Source organism: Ursus americanus, chromosome X (assembly GCF_024610735.1).
Source record: "Ursus americanus isolate L20-20 chromosome X, mUrsAme1.1.p, whole genome shotgun sequence".
Classification (NCBI taxonomy): domain Eukaryota; kingdom Metazoa; phylum Chordata; class Mammalia; order Carnivora; family Ursidae; genus Ursus; species Ursus americanus.
Genome location: NC_142164.1, coordinates 59,286,333 through 59,303,278, shown reverse-complemented (window position 1 = coordinate 59,303,278; position 16,946 = coordinate 59,286,333).

Sequence of the window (16,946 nt, the reverse complement as noted above, 5' to 3'; positions counted from 1 at the left end):
TTGTGCCAGTACCATACTGTCTTGATGATTACAACTTTGTAATATAAGTTCAAGTCTAGAATCGTGATGCCTCCAGCTTTTTTTCCCAGAATGTTTTGGCTATTCAAGGTCTCCTGTGGTTCCATACAAATTTTAAGATTGTTTGTTCTAGCTCTGTGAAAGACACTGGTAGTATTTTCATAGGGACAGCATTAAATGTCTAGATTGTTTTGGGTAATATAAACATTTTAACAAAACTTGTTCTTTTAATCCATGAACATGGTATGTCTTTCCATTTCCTTGTGTCATCTTCAATTTCTTTCATTAGTGTTTTATACTTTTCAGGGTATGAGTCTTACACCTCTTTGACTGTATATATTCCTAGGTATCTTGTGGTTTTGGTGCAATTTTAAATGGGGTTGTTTGTTTACTTTCCCTTTCTGCTGTTTCATTATTGGTGTATAGAAACACAAATTTCTGTACATTGGTTTTGTATCATGCGACTTTACTCAATTCATCTATCAGTTCCATCACTTTTTTTGGGGGGAAGTCTTTCAGGTTTTATCAGGCTTTTTGTCTAATTGCTGTATCTAGGAGTTCTAGGAGTTCCAGTACTATGTTGAATAGAAGTAGCAAGAGTGGACATCCTTGTTTATCCCTGATCTTAGGGAAAAGCTCTTAGTTTTTCCCCATTGAAGATGATGTTATCTGTGGATTTTTTTTTCATATGTGGCCTTTATTATGTTGAGGTATTTTCCTTCTATACCTACTTTGTTGAGGGTTTTTATCATGAATGGAAGTGTTAATTGTCATGTGCTTTTTCTGCATCTATTAAAATAATTATATGGTTTTTATCCTTTCTCTTATTGATGAGGTGTATCACATTGATTGATTTGTGAATATTGAACCACCCTTGAAACCCAGGAATAAATCCCACTTGATTGTGTTTAATGATGCTTATTGTTGAATTCAGTTTGCTACTATTTTATTGCCAATTTTTACATCTATGTTCATCAGAGATATAGGCCTGTTATCTTTTTTAGTGGTGTCTTTATCAGATTTTTGGATCAGAATAATGCTGGCCACATAGAATGAGTTTGGACATTATCTTTCCTTTTCAATTTTTTTGGGAATGGTTTGAGAAGAATGGGTGTTAACTCTTATTTAAGTGTTTGGTAGAATTCACTTGTGAAGGCATCTGGTCCTAGAGTTTTGTTTCTTATGAGTTATTTTATTACTGATTCAGTTTCTTTGCTGGTTAATGGTCTGTTGAAATTTTCTATTTTTTTCTAATTCAGTTTTGGTAGTTTATATCTTTCTAAGAACTTAGAAATTTCTTCCAGTTTGTACCAATTTTTGGCGTATTTTTTCATAATGGTATCTTATAATTGTTTCTATTTCTGTGGTGCTGGTTGTTATTTCTCTTCTCTCATTGATTATTTTATTTATTTAAGTCTTTTTCTCTTTCCATTTTGATGTGTCTAGCTAGAGGATTATCAATTTTATTGAGTTTTGCATAGAACCAGCTTCTGGTTCCATTGATATAGTCTCTTGGTTTTTCTTTGTTTGTTTTGTTTTTTGTTTTTTGTTTTTTGTTTATTTGCTTTGCTTTTTGTTATTGTTGTTTTTTGTTTCCATATCATTTATTTCATGTTTAATCTTTATTATTTCCTTCCTTCTGCTGCCTTTAGGTTTTGTTTGTTCTTTCCCTAGCTGCTTTAGGTGTAAAGTTTGGTTTGTTATTTGTGATTTTTCTTGCTTCTTGAGATAGGCCTGTGCTGTTATAAACTTCTTTTTTTTTTACATCACTTTCGCTGCTTCCCAAAGGATTTAGACTATTGTGTTTTTGTTTTTACTTGTTTCCATGTAGTTTTATTTCTCCTTTTATTTCCTGGCTGACCCATTCATTGTTTAGTAGCATGTTATTTAACCTCCATGTATTTGTGGTCTTTCCAGATTTTGTCTTGTGGCTAACTTCTACATTCATAGCATTGGGGTCAGAATAGATGCATGAGGAGAGGAGGGAAGATGACATAATTATAGGGGACCCACATTTCATCTGGTTACTTGAATTCAGCTAGAGAACTATCAAATCATTCTGAACACCTGTGAACTCAACCTGAGATATAAGAAAAGCATTGCTACACTATCCCCTGCATATTCTCAGACCACAACGCTGTGAAATTGGAACTCAACCACAAGGAAAAATTTGGAAGAAACTCAAACACTTGGAGACTAAGAACCATCCTGCTCAGGAATGACTCGATAAACCAGGAAATCAAAAATCAAATTAAACAATTTATGGAGACCAATGAGAATGAAAATACAACAGTCCAAAACCTATGGGATACTGCAAAGGCAGTCCTAAGGAGGAAATACATAGCCATCCAAGCCTCACTCAAAAGAATAGAAAAATCTAAAATGCAGTTTTTATATTCTCACCTCAAGAAGCTGGAACAGCAACAGAGGGACAGGCCTAATCCACGCACAAGGAAGCAGTTGACCAAAATTAGAGCTGAAATCAATCAAGCAGAAACCAGAAGTACAGTAGAGCAGATCAACAGGACTAGAAGCTGGTTCTTGGAGAGAATCAATAAAATTGACAGATCACTGGCAAGACTTATCCAAAAGAAAAGAGAAAGGACCCAGATTATTAAAATTATGAATGAAAAAGGAGAGGTCACGACGAACACCATTGAAATTGGAAGGATTATTAGAAATTTTTATCAACAGCTATATGCCAATAAACTAAGCAATCTGGAAGAGATGTAATCCTTCCTGGAAACCTATAAACTACCATGATTGAAACCGGAAGAAATTGATTCCTTAAACAAGCCAATTAATTATGAAGAAATTGAGTCAGTGATAAACAACCTTCCAAATAACAAAACTCCAGGCCCGGACAGTTTTCCTGGGGAATTGTACCAAACATTCAAAGAAGAAATAATACCTATTCTCCTAGAGCTATTTCAAAAAATAGAAACAGAAGGAAAGCTACCAAACTCATTCTATGAGGCCAATATTACCTTGATCCCCAAACCAGGCAAAGACCCCCTCAAAAAGGAGAATTACAGACTGATTTCCCTAATGAATATGGATGCCAAAATCCTCAACAAGATACTTGCTAATAGAATCCAACAGTTCATTAAAAGGATTATCCATCACGATCAAGTGGGATTCATACCTGGGATGCAAGCGTGGTTCAATATTCGCAAATCAATCAGCGTGATACATCATATCAACAAGAAAAGACTCAGGAACCATATGATCCTCTCAATTGATGCCGAAAAAGCATTTGACAAAATACAGCATCCTTTCCTGATTAAAACCCTTCAGAGTGTAGGAATAGAAGGTACATTTCTCAATCTCATAAAGCCATCTATGAAAAGCCTACTGCAAATATTATTCTCAATGGGGAAAAGCTGGAAGCCTTTCCCTTAAGATCAGGAACTCGACAAGGATGCCCACTCTCGCCACTATTATTCAACATAGTACTAGAAGTCCTTGCAACAGCAATCAGACAACAAAAAGGGATCAAAGGTATTCAAATCGGCAAAGAAGAAGTCAAAATGTCTCTCTTCGCAGACGACATGATACTCTATATGGAAAACCCAAAAGAAGCCACTCCCAAACTATTAGAAGTTATAGAGCAATTCAGTAACGTGGCGGGATACAAAATCAATGCTCAGAAATCAGTTGCATTTCTATACACAAATAACGAAACCGAAGAAAGAGCAATTAGGGAATCCATCCCATTTACAAAAGCACCAAAAACCATACGTTACCTTGGAATTCACTTAACCAGAGACGTAAAGGACCTATATTCTAGAAACTATAAATCACTCTTGAAAGACATTGAGGAAGACATAAAAAGATCGAAAGATATTCCATGCTCATGGATCGGAAGAATTAACATAGTTAAAATGTCCACGCTACCCAGAGCAATCTACACTTTCAATGCTATCCCGATCAAAATACCGAGGATATTTTTCAAAGAACTGGAACAAACAGTCCTTAAATTTGTATGGAAACAGAAAAGGCCCCGAATCTCCAAGGAACTGTTGAAAAGGAAAAACAAAGCTGGGGGCATCACAATGCCGGATTTCGAGCTGTACTACAAAGCTGTGATCACAAAGACAGCATGGTACTGGCACAAAAACAGACACATAGACCAATGGAACAGAATAGAGAGCCCAGAAATGGACCCTCAGCTCTTTGGGCAACTAATATTTGATAAAGCAGGACAAAACATCCGGTGGGAAAAAGACAGTCTCTTCAATAAATGGTGCTGGGAAAATTGGACATCTACATGCAAAAGAATGAAACTTGACCACTATCTCACACCATACACAAAAATAAACTCCAAATGGATGAAAGAGCTCAATGTGAGACAGGAATCCATCAAAATTCTAGAGGAGAACATAGGCAGCAACCTCTACGACATCAGCCAAAGCAACCTTTTTCATGACACATCCCCAAAGGCAAGAGAAACAAAAGATAAAATGAATTTATGGGACTTCATCAAGATTAAAAGTTTCTGCACAGCCAAGGAAACAGTCAGAAAAACTAAGAGGCAGCCCACGGAATTGGAGAATATATTTGGAAATGACACTACAGATAAAGGACTGGTATCCATGATCTACAAAGAACTTCTCAAACTCAATACACGAGAAACAAATAAACAAATCAAAAAAAGGGCAGAAGATATGAACAGACACTTTTCCAATGAAGACATACAAATGGCTAACAGACACATGAAAAAATGTTCAAAATCATTAGCCATCAAGGAAATTCCAATCAAAACCACACTGAGATACCACCTTACACCAGTTAGAATGGCAAAAATAGACAAGGCAAGAAACAACAATTGTTGGAGAGGATGTGGAGAAAGGGGATCCCTCCTACACTGTTGGTGGGAATGCAAGTTGGTACAGCCACTCTGGAAAACAGTGTGGAGGTCCCTTAAAAAGTTAAAAATTGAGCTACCCTATGACCCAGCCATTGCACTACTGGGTATTTACCCCAAAGATACAGACATAGTGAAGAAAAGGGCCATATGCACCCCAATGTTCATAGCAGCAATGTCCACAATAGCTAAATCGTGGAAGGAGCCGAGATGCCCTTCAACAGATGACTGGATTAAGAAGTTGTGGTCCATATATACAATGGAATATTACTCAGCTATCAGAAAGAACAAGTTCTCAACATTTGCTGCAACATGGACAGCACTGGAGGAGATAATGCTAAGTGAAATAAGTCAAGCAGAGAAAGACAACTCTCATATGATTTCTCTCGTCTATGGAACATAAGAACTAGGATGATCGGTAGGGGAAGAAAGGGATAAAGAAAGTGGGGTAATCAGAAGGGGGAATGAAACATGAGAGACTATGTACTATGAGAAACAAACTGAGGACTTCAGAGGGGAGGGGGTGGGGAAATGGGATAGACCGGTGATGGGTAATAAGGAGGGCACGTGTTGCATGGTGCACTTGGTGTTATACACAACTAATGAATCATCGAGCCTTACATCGGAAACCGGGGATGTACTGTATGGTGACTAACATAATATAATAAAAAATCATTTAAAAAAAAAAGAAAAGCATTGCTACAATGCTACAAATAGAAAAGCAACCACTTTTGCAAGGTAGGAGGTGCAGAGAAGTGAAATCGATCCGATATATGGGAAGATAAACTCTGGGGAAAAGAGCTTCTGTAAGCCTGCTACTAGAAAGTGATAGAGTAGTTGAGTGCAAAATCAGAACTTTTAGAAGTCTGTTCCTATAAGGAATGACTCTGCCCGAAAAGGGCTCAAGTGGCAAAGTGGGGTAGAATTCTGGGTGGGACAGTGTCATGTCAGGATCCCCAGGTCACAGAAAGAATGGGGATGACTGAGTGCAGCAGAGTTCCCAAGCATCAGAGAGGGGAAGAGGGCAACAATCAGAGAGACGAAGAGTGGGCTTTCAGCTTGGTGTTGCCATAAACCATTACCTGTGGCATGATTGTGTGACCACTCTATGAGCAGGGAACCAGCAAGTGGCAGAACTGTGGCAAGACCCTCTCCCTTCCTGCAGGAGTAGTGGTGTGGGTGCATGCACAATCCCACAATCACTCCAAGAGCAGGGACCAAGAAAGGTGGAAAAAATAATCCTAAAATTTGTATGAAACCAGAAAAGACTCCAGAGAAATAGAGAGGAATAGCTAGAGGAATGTTGGAAAAGTAAACCAAAGCTGGGGGCATCAAAATGCCAGACTTCAAGCTATATTACAAAGCTATAATCATCAAGACAGAATGGCACTAGCACAAAAACAGACACATAGATCTATGGAACAGAATAGAGAACCCAGAAATGGACCCTCAATTCTATGGTCAACTAATCTTCAACAAAGCAGGAAAAAATATCCAATGGAAAAAAAGACAGACTCTTCAATAAATGGTATTGGGAAAATTAGACAGTCACATGTAGAAGAATGAACTGGAACTTCTCTTACACCATACACAAAGATAAATCTAAATGGATGAAAGACCTCAATGTGAGACAGGAATCCATTAAATCCTAGAGGAGAACACAGGCAGCAACCTCTTTGACCTCAGCTGCAGCAACTTCTTGCTAGACACATCTCCAAAGGTAAGGGAAACAAAAGCAAAAATGAACTATTGGGACTTCATCATGATGAAAACCTTTTGCAGAGCAAAGGAAATACTCAACAAAACTAAAAGGCAACCTACAGAATGGGAGAAGATATTGCCAATGACATATCAGATAAAGGGCTTGTATCCAAGATCTATAAAGAACTTATCCAGAGAAGGAGACAAACCATGAGAGACTCTTAAATATAGGAAATAAACTGACAGTTGCTGGAGGGGTGGTGGATGGGGGGATGGAGTATGAAAAATGAAAATGCTCCACATAACTTGGCATCAGAGAAATACAAATCAAAACCACAATGAGATACCACTTCACACCAGTCAGAATGTCTGAAATTATTTTTTATTATAATAATATTTTTATTACATTATGTTAGTCACCATACAGTACATCCCTAGTTTTTGATGTAAAGTTCCATGATTCATTACTTGCGTATAACACCCAGTGCACCATGCAATACGTGCCCTCCTTAATACCCATCACCAGCCTATCCCATTCCCCCCCTTCCCCTCGGAAGCCCTCAGTTTGTTTGGAAAATAACAACTCAGGAATCAACAAACGTTGGCAAGGTTGTGAAAAAAGGGGAACCCTCTTACACTTTTGGTGGGAATCCAAATGGTTATAGCCACTCTGGAAAACAATATGGAGATTCCTCAAGAAATTTAAAATAAAGCTACCCAGGACCTAGCAATTGCACTACTAGGTATTTGCCCCAAAGATACAAATGTAACAATCCAAAGAAGCACATGCACCCCAATGTTTATAGCAGTGATGTCCACAATAGCCAAACTGTGGAAAGAGTTGAGATGTCCACTGACAGACAAATGGATAAAAGAGATGTGGTATATATATATACAATGGGCTATTACTCAACTACCAGTAATGATGAATACTTACCATTTACATTGATGTGGATGGAACTGGAGGGTATTATGCTGAGTGAAATAATTCAACCAGAAATAGACAATTTTCATATGGTTTCTCTCATATGTGGAATATAAGAAACAGCATAGAGGATCACAGGGAAAGGGAGGGAAAACTGAATGGGAAGTCATTGGAGAGGGAGACAAACCATGAAAGACTCTTCTCTATAAGAAGCAAACTGAGTGTTGCTGGAGGGGATGTGGTTTGGGGGATGGGGTAATTGGGCGATGGCCATTAAGGAGGGCATGTGATGTGATGAGCACTGGGTGTTATATGCAACTGATGAATTACTGAACTCTATATCTGAAACTAATATTATACTATATGTTGGCTAACTGCATTTAAATTTAAAAAAAGAGTTAACATACAAACTGGAATTTAAATAAAAACTTGAAAAAGAAAAAAAAAGAGTTGATTGGCAGGAAGCTTCAAAACAAAGATAATGGCAGTGATATTGTTAGAGGTCCCACACCTGTTTCCAGTGTCTCCCCAAAACACTGTCGAGATTGCCTGAGCTTGGAGAGCCAAGCTCTCATTCTCATATATTCCCCAGGTGTAGTTTGGTAGGCACAACTGGGAGTTGAATGTACTTGCCGAAGTCATGAGAAAAGATGAGAGTTTCTTTGGAATGTCTACCACACCTGACTGTCACTGTGATGTCTAAGCAAGTAGTGTACACTTAGAGCTTTGTCCCTTGCTAGGCACACTGAAGTGGGTTTCTGGCAAACACTTGCCCCCTAATTACCTGATTCTGCAGAGTATCAAATCCTGGTCTCTTGGAGTGTCAGATCCTGGCCTCTGAGGAACCCTCACTACAAATGCTACAAGCAAATATTAGCTGGTTATCAGATCTTGAAACCAAGCACTATGGAGCAAGCTCACAGTGGACAATATCGGGACAAGGAGGATGCAGGACTCCTGAGTTGCCTGGGTAGGACTGTTAACCAGGTAGCCACTAGTCTCTTCTGCTCCAGTGGACTGTGACATTGCCATCAGGGGATATTGCCTGCACTTACACTCAGCCCCCTTCCTGCAAACACATGCAAAGAGACATAAAAGGGCTTGGCTAGCTTGTTAGGAGAAGACATTTTTTTCAATGTGAGTCCCAGTCAAGCTGCCACTTACCAATACAGAAAACTTTCATTCATAAATAATTGTTTGCCATCCTCATTACTGTGGAGGTAAAATAGCTACACATTCCTTTGTTTTGCTTGAGAAGTGACCAGACTTGGTTGGTAAGTGCCTGCTTGATCAAGAATAGTTTCCTTCATGGTTAACCAAACATCAACTTTGCTCAGTTGGACTCCTTTTAATTATCACCAAAAATGAAGAGCCCCAATTACCATGGGAAACACATTTCCTGACATGAAACAGGAACCAGAAGCAGATTTGTCAGTATTTCAAATTTCTTCTCTTATGGTATGTGGAATGGACTGTTGGATAAAAGGATTGCTGGTGCTGTGGAGGGAAGGAAGCTCTCGTCATAGAGAGAGGAGAAAGAGAGAGAGAGAGAGAGAGAGAGAGAGAGAGAGGAGCACACAGGGGATCACAAAAGGAAAACAAACCCCCAAAAACATTGACTGGAGAAATGATTTTTGTGGGTTTTTACAGCCAGTTGGGCTCAAAGACGAGTTTTAGAGGTCCACGGCATGGCTGGTTTGATGCCTGGTGAAATCGCAGTGCTCCTCTGGTGGAGTGAAGATAGCCTGGTAGTGGATGGAACAATCTGAGCATCCCCTGAGATGCACTGGGAGAGATGGTTACACCTTCCTGGAACTCATCTGGAAGTGGTGGCATTGAATATCTGGGGACAAAAGTGCTGGCAGGTATCATTTCCCTCTGCTCCCTGTCAACTTAGGTGTAGACACACCTGCTGATGGTGGCTAACATGGACACTGGCTCTTTGATGCACTGTACACAAAAATCCACCCCCTGTGTTTTGATGCTACTGCCCTTCTGGGACAAACCTGCATCAACCCAGCAGGGTGAAACCCTCCCCAAGATGACTATCACAGGTCCCTGCCATGCCAGGCCCCTAAAGTTTGGAGTTCTAAAACTCAACCTGTCTGCCTACAATAAAACATAGATGCACTGCACTGAAGAAAGCCCAGACATTGCCAGAGTGAAGGCAGAGATCTGAGGGAAGCCTGGGAGACACACAGGGAGATTGTTCACTCTTCTAAGAAGGCATCCCTGATACCATAGGACATGAAATCCCCTCTATGGGAAAAAGGAAGCAGCTGGTGCCATTTCTCTCCCCGGTTTCTCAGCATAAACTAACTTTAGTAAGCAGCACAGTGCCAACAGAGTCAGGCTAAACTGCTTACACCAAGCCCCATACCTTTGCACTTTGTAGGTGCTGCTTTTCTAGGACAAGCTTGCCTGAGAACCAGAGCACCAGGGTCTTCCCCCAGCAGAGACCTGCAACACACACCATGTCTACTGACCATAGAGTTCTGTAGAGCTTCAGCTCTAGAGGAAATAATATCATGTCTCTTTTAACAAGACCAGAGCACACCAAGTTAAAAGTTGCCACACTCTGGGCCAAGGTCCAAACACTTCCCACTGCAGGCAAAGAGAAACTTTGCAGAGGACTGACCTGAGGAATAGAGTAACCAAAACACATCAGCACAGTGCACACAGCATACACCAGAGATACCTCCTATAGTGCCAGGCCCTAGACAGTATATGACATCTTCTTAATAAAGCCATAACTCTCAGGATGAGGAAACATAACAGGCATTCCTAACACATAGAAAACAGAGATCTAGACAAAATGCCAACAGAGAGGAATTCATGCCAAAAGAAGGAACAAGAAAAGGTCACAGCCAGGGATCTAATAAAATATATATATATATATATATATATATATATATATATATATATATATATATATATATATATATGTAAAATGCTGGATCCAGATTTTAACACAACAATCACAATGATACTAACTGGGCTTGAGAAAAGAATAGAAGGCACCAGGGATTCCCTTACGGCAGAGATAAAACACCTAAAAACCAGTCAGGCCAAAATAAAAAATGCTATAACCGAGATTTAAAACTGGATGCAATGACCACAAGGATGGAAAAACAGAGGAATGAATAAGTAATATAGGAGAAGAAAGGGATAAAGAAAGGGGAGTAATCAGAAGGGAGAATGAAGCATGAGAGACTATGGACTCTGAGAAACAAACTGAGGCCTTCAGAGGGGAGGGGGTGGGGGAATGGGATAGGCTGGTGATGGGTAGTAGGGAGGGCACGTATTGCATGGTTCACTGGGTGTTATGCGTAACTAATGAATCATCGAACTTTACATCAAAAACCAGGGATGTACTGGATGGTGACTAACATAATATAATAAAAAATATTATTATAAAAAAAGAAGAAAAAAAGAAGATAAAATTACAAAACATAATGAAGCTGAAAAGAAGAGGGAAAGACAAAATATTGGATCACAGTGCAGAATTGGGGAACTCAGCAACTCCATGAAGTGTAATAAAATTCTTATCATAGGAGTCCCAAAAGAAGATAGGGAAAAGGGGACAGGTTTATTTGAGGAAATTATGGCTGAAAACATGCCTAATCTGGGGAAGGAAAAAGACATCTAAATCCAGGAGTTACAGAGAACACCCATCAAAATCAACAAAAGCAGGCTAACACCAAGACATGTCATATTTAAATTTGCAAAATATAAAGAAAAAATCCTAAAAGCATCAAAAGAACAGAAATCCCTAACTTACAAGAGAAGACAAATAAGTTTAGTAGCAGATCTTGCCACAGAAACTCAGCGGGACAGAAGTGAGTGGCATGATATATTCAAAGTGATGAATGTGGGAAAAAATGCAGCTAAGAATACTCTATACAGCAAGGCTATCATTCAGAATAGAAGGAGAGATATAGACTTTCCCAGACAAACGAAAACTAAAGGAGTTCATGAGCACTAAACCAGACCTAAAAGAAATATTAAAGGGGACTCTTTGAGTGGAAAAGACCAAAAATGACAAAGATTAGAAAGAACAGAGAAAATCTCCAGAAACAATGACAAAACAAGTAATGCAATGGTACTAAATTCATATATTTCAATAATTACTCTGAATGTAAATGTACTAAATGCTACAACCAAAAGTTATAGGGAATCAGAATGGATTAACACACACACACACACACACACACACACACACACACACACACACAAGACCCATCTGTATGCTGCCTACAAGAGGCTCACTTTAGACCCAAAGACACCTCCAGATTGAAAGTGAGGGGATAGAGAACCATTTTTCACAATAATGAAGGACAAAACAAAATGCGAGTATCCACACTTACATCAGACAAGCTAGATTTTAAACCAAAGACTCTAACAAGAGATAAGAAGGGCAATACATCATAATAAATGGGTCTATCCAACAAGAATATCTAACAATTGTAAATATTTATGCCCTCAACTTTGGAGCACCCAAATATATAAATAAATTAATAAAAATATAAAGAAACTCATTGATAATAATATGATAGCAGGAGGGGATGTTACCACCATGCTTACATCAATGGACAGATCATCTAAGCAGAAGACCAACAAGAAATAATGGCTTTGAAAGACACACTGTACTATATGGTGACTAACATAATATAATAAAAAAATAGTATTATTAAAAAAATGAAAGACACACTGGACCGGATGGACTTAATAGATATATTCAGAACATTTCATCCTAAAGCAGCAGAATATACATTCATTTATAGTACACATGAGACATTTTCCAAAACAGGTCACATACTGGGTCACAAATTAGTCCTCAACAAGTACAAAAAAATTGAGATCATACTGTGCATATTTTCTGAACACAGTACTATGAAACTTGTAGTCAACCACAAGAAAAAAATTGGGAAGACCAGAAATACAAATAAAGAACATCCTAGTAAAGAATGAAAGGGTCAACCAGGAAATTAAAGAAATAAAAATAAAAATAAAACGTGGAAGCAAAAGAAAATGAAAACACAATGGTCCAAAACCTTTGGGATGCAGCAAAAATGGTCCTAAGAGGGAACTATATAGTAATACAGGCCTACTTTAAGAAACAATAAAAATCTCAAGTACTCAACCTAACTTTTCACCTAAAAGACCTAGAAAAAGAAATAACAAATGAAAACTAAAGCCAGCAGTAAGGAAATAATAAAGATTAGAGCAGAAGTATGAAATAGAAACAAACAAATGAACAAACAAAAAAAAAAACATAGTAGAACAGATCAATGAAACTAGGAGTTTGTTCTTTGAAAGAATTAATAAAATGGATAATCCCCTAGCCAGACTTATCAAAGAGAAAAGAGAAAGGACCCAAAAAGTAAAATCATGAATGAGAAAGGAGAGATTACAAACAACACCAAAGAAATACAAAAAATTATGGAAAATGTTATGAAAAATTATGTGCTGGCCAGGGGTTATGTCTACTCCCACCATTGTTACTTAACATAATACTGAATGACCTAGCTTCAACAATCAGAAATAAAAGACATCGAAATTGGCAAGGAAGAATCAAATATTCATTATTCATAGATGACATCATACTCTATGTAGAACACCCTAAAGACTTCACCAAGAAATTGTTAGAACCAATGCACAGATTCAGTAAAATTGCAGGATACAAAATCAACGTAAAGAAATCAGTCTCATTTCTATATACCAATAATGCAGCAGAAAGAGAAATGAAGGAATTGATCCTATTTTCATTTGCACCAAAAACCATAAGATACCTAGGAATAAACCTAACCAAACAGGTGAAAGATCTGTACTCTTAAAACTGCAAATACTTATGAAAGTAATTGAAAATGACACAAGGAAATTGAAAAACATCCCCTACTTGTGGATTCAAAGAATAAAGACTCTTAAAATGTCTATACTATCCAAAGAAATCTGCATATTTAATGTGATCCCTATCAAAGTACCACCAGCATTTTTCACAGAGATAGAACAAAGGACCCTAAGATTTGTATGGAACCACAAAAGACTCTGAATAGCCAAAGCAGTCTTGAAGAAGAAAAGCAAAGCAGGAAGCGTCACAGTTCCAGACTTCAAGCTATGTTACAAATCTGTAGTGATCAATACAGTGTGGTACTGGCACAAAAACAGACACATAGATCAATGGAACAGAATAGAAAACCCAGAAATGGACCCAGAACTGCATGTTCAACTAATGTCAAAGCAGGAAAGAATATCCGATGGATAAAAGACAGTCTCTTCAATAAATGGTGTTGGACAGCAATACTCAAAAGAATGAACCTGGCCCACTTTCTTACACCATACAAAAAAATAAATTCAAAATAGATGAAAGACCAAAATGTAAGACCGGAATCCATCAAAATCCTAGAGGAGAACACAGGCAGGAACCTCTTTGACATTGGCCTTAGCAACTTCTTACTAGATAAATTTCTATAGGCTAGGGAAAGAAAAGCTAAAATGAACTATTGGGACTTCATCAAGATGAAAAGTTTCTGCACAGGAAGGGAAACAATCAACAAAACTGAAAGGCAACCTTTGGAATGGAAGAAGATATTTGCAAATGACATACCTGATAAAGGGTTAGTATCCAAAATCTATATAGAACTTATCAAACTCAACATCCAAAAAACAAATAATCAAGTTAAGAAATGGGCAGAAGACATGAATAGCCATTTTTCCTAAGAAGACTTCCAGATGGATAATGGACACATGAAAAGATGTTCGACATCACTCAGCATCAGGGAAAAACAAATCAAAACTACAATGAGATATCATCTGACACCCGTCAGAATGGCTAAAATTAACAACACAGGAAACAACAGATGTTGATGAGGATGCAGAGAGAGGGGAACCCTCTTACACTATTGGTGGGAATGCAAACTGGTGTAGCCAGTCTGGAAAACAGTATGGAGTTTCCTCAAAAGTTAAAAATAGAAACTACCCTATGATCCAGCAATTGTACTAGGTATTTACCCAAAGGATACAAAAATACTGATTTGAAGGGACATGTGTTCCCCGATGTTTATTACAGCATTATCAGCATCAACTATCAACAATAGTGAAATTATGGAAGAGCCCACGTGTCCATTGACTGATGAATGGATAAAGAAGATATGATATCTATCTATCTATCTATCTATCTATCTATCTATCTATCTATCTATCTATCTACCTATCTATCATCTATCTATTTATAATCTGTATCTATCTATAGATATAGATATATATCTCCCCACAGTGGAATATTACTCAGCCATCAAAAAGAATGAAATCTTGCCATTTGCAAAGACATGGATGGAGCTAGAGCATATTATGCTAAGCCAAATGAGTCAGTCAGAGAGAGACAAATACCATATGACTTCCCTCATATGTGGAAACTAAACAGATGAACATTGGGGGATAAAAGAGAGAGAGGCAAACTGTAAAACAGACTCTTAACTATGGAGACTGAACTGAACCTTAGTTTAAACTGGTGGGGAGGTGGGCTTGGGAATGGGTTAAATAGGTGATGGGTATTAAGGAGGGCACTTGTTGTGATGAGCACTGGGTGTTGTATGTAAGTGATGAATACCTAAATTCTATTCTGAAACCATTATGCTGTGTGTTAACTGTTTTTTTTATTGTGAGATATGCATTTTATTTTTATTTATTTTTTTATTATGTTATGTTAGTCAACATACAGTACATCATTAATTTTTGGTGTAGTGTTCCATGATTCATTGTTTGCATGTAACACCCAGTGCTCCATGCAATATGTGCCCTCTCTAATACCCATCACCGGGCTAACCAGTTTTTAAATAATAACTTGAAAAATAAAATAAAATAACAGAATTGCATTGTACCTTAGTGGTTGGCCACTAGTCAATGCGGTTTTCCATGTGGTAGAAGGTGTGTACTGGGTCCATCCCAGGAAGTAGCTAATGCTACTCTGGTGGGTGGACACCAGAAAATCACATTCTTTTGCACCCTGGATCCCAGCCACTCTCCTCTGGACTTTGGAGATGAGCTGGTGCTGACTTTTATGGAGAGAATGAACCCAGCCTGAAATTCAACTTTCTGACCATAGACTGGCCTGGCCTCTTGACACTGTGACCAACCACTTCTTGTCTCCCATGTAAAAGCCCCAGCCTTACTTGTCAGGCTGTGGTTTTTCTTTGGGGGCCTCAGGCAAAAAAAAAAAAAATCTTCTCAACATTTGCCTCTCTTTTTAGCTATCACTAGGCAAATCTGTAAAGTTAGGAAGATCCAGCTGAAGTCATAATTATTCATTTTATCTTCTGCACTCTTGCAGGGGTGGTGGGAGGGGCTTTGTGGCAGGGATCCTGAAACCTCTTCTCGGACACTCCAAGTGGAATGTTAATGCTCTTAAAATGAAGGCTAAACGTGGCCTGTCTTTTGAGGGTACGAAATGATACAAGAAAGACCCAGTAATAGCCTCTCTCTTAAGCAGGGACTCTGCCAGCAGGCCCCCAGGCCCAGGAAACGTGTTGGACAGGTTTAGAGAGCAAGGGAGCTAAAGGAAGAGGCCTACTTGTCCTACTAGAATGTGAGAACTTCGGTCTACAGCTCAGCCATATCTGAGAGAAGCATATTCAAATGAGTGGCAAGTGTCTAGCACTGAGAGGTGACCAGAAGATCTCTGAGTAGTGATACTTTCTTCCCAGGCTCTTCCCCAAAGAGCTCCAGATCATTGAGCCAGAAGGCTTTTTCTCAGTTCTCCTTGTACTCACTTGATTTCAGTCTTTTGCCCTCAGGAGGAGGTCTGAGGCCCCAAAATATGCGACATTGGCTACCCCCAGTGGGAGGAGGAGCAGGGTATGTCAAAAGACAACTTTTTCTTTTACTTATTCCTTCTTTCTCTCATCAGAGCTTTAGTTAAGACACTGTGTTGTAACCCTACACACACACACACACACACACACACACACACACACACACACACACACACCACCTGCTTTCAAGCTAGAGAAGGAGCAAAGAAGGCACCTGAAAGTGAAAGGAATGCCAAGGAAATTGGTGTAGGCTGCTATGGCTAATTCTGTACAACTTACTCCTCCCCATGGAGGCCTTCTGAGCCTACTGGAAGGAGGGAGTCTATAAGACAATGAGCAGCAGAGAGAGGTAAAGAAAGAACTAAACAGAAGAATGAGAAAGCAAAAAAAGGAAAGAAGACAGAATTATAAAGAAAGACACAAACTGAGAGACACAGAAACTGAGACCGAAATATACACAGAAAAATTCAAGTAGCATGACAAAGAGAAAGACATCAAGAAAGAGATACTGGAACTGAGAAGGAAGTGAGAACAGAGACCCATGGAGTCTTCTATCAGCAGATCCCTCCAGAGCAGCTTGTTCTAACCTGGCTTATAGTTTCTGTAGAACTTGATGGAATAGACT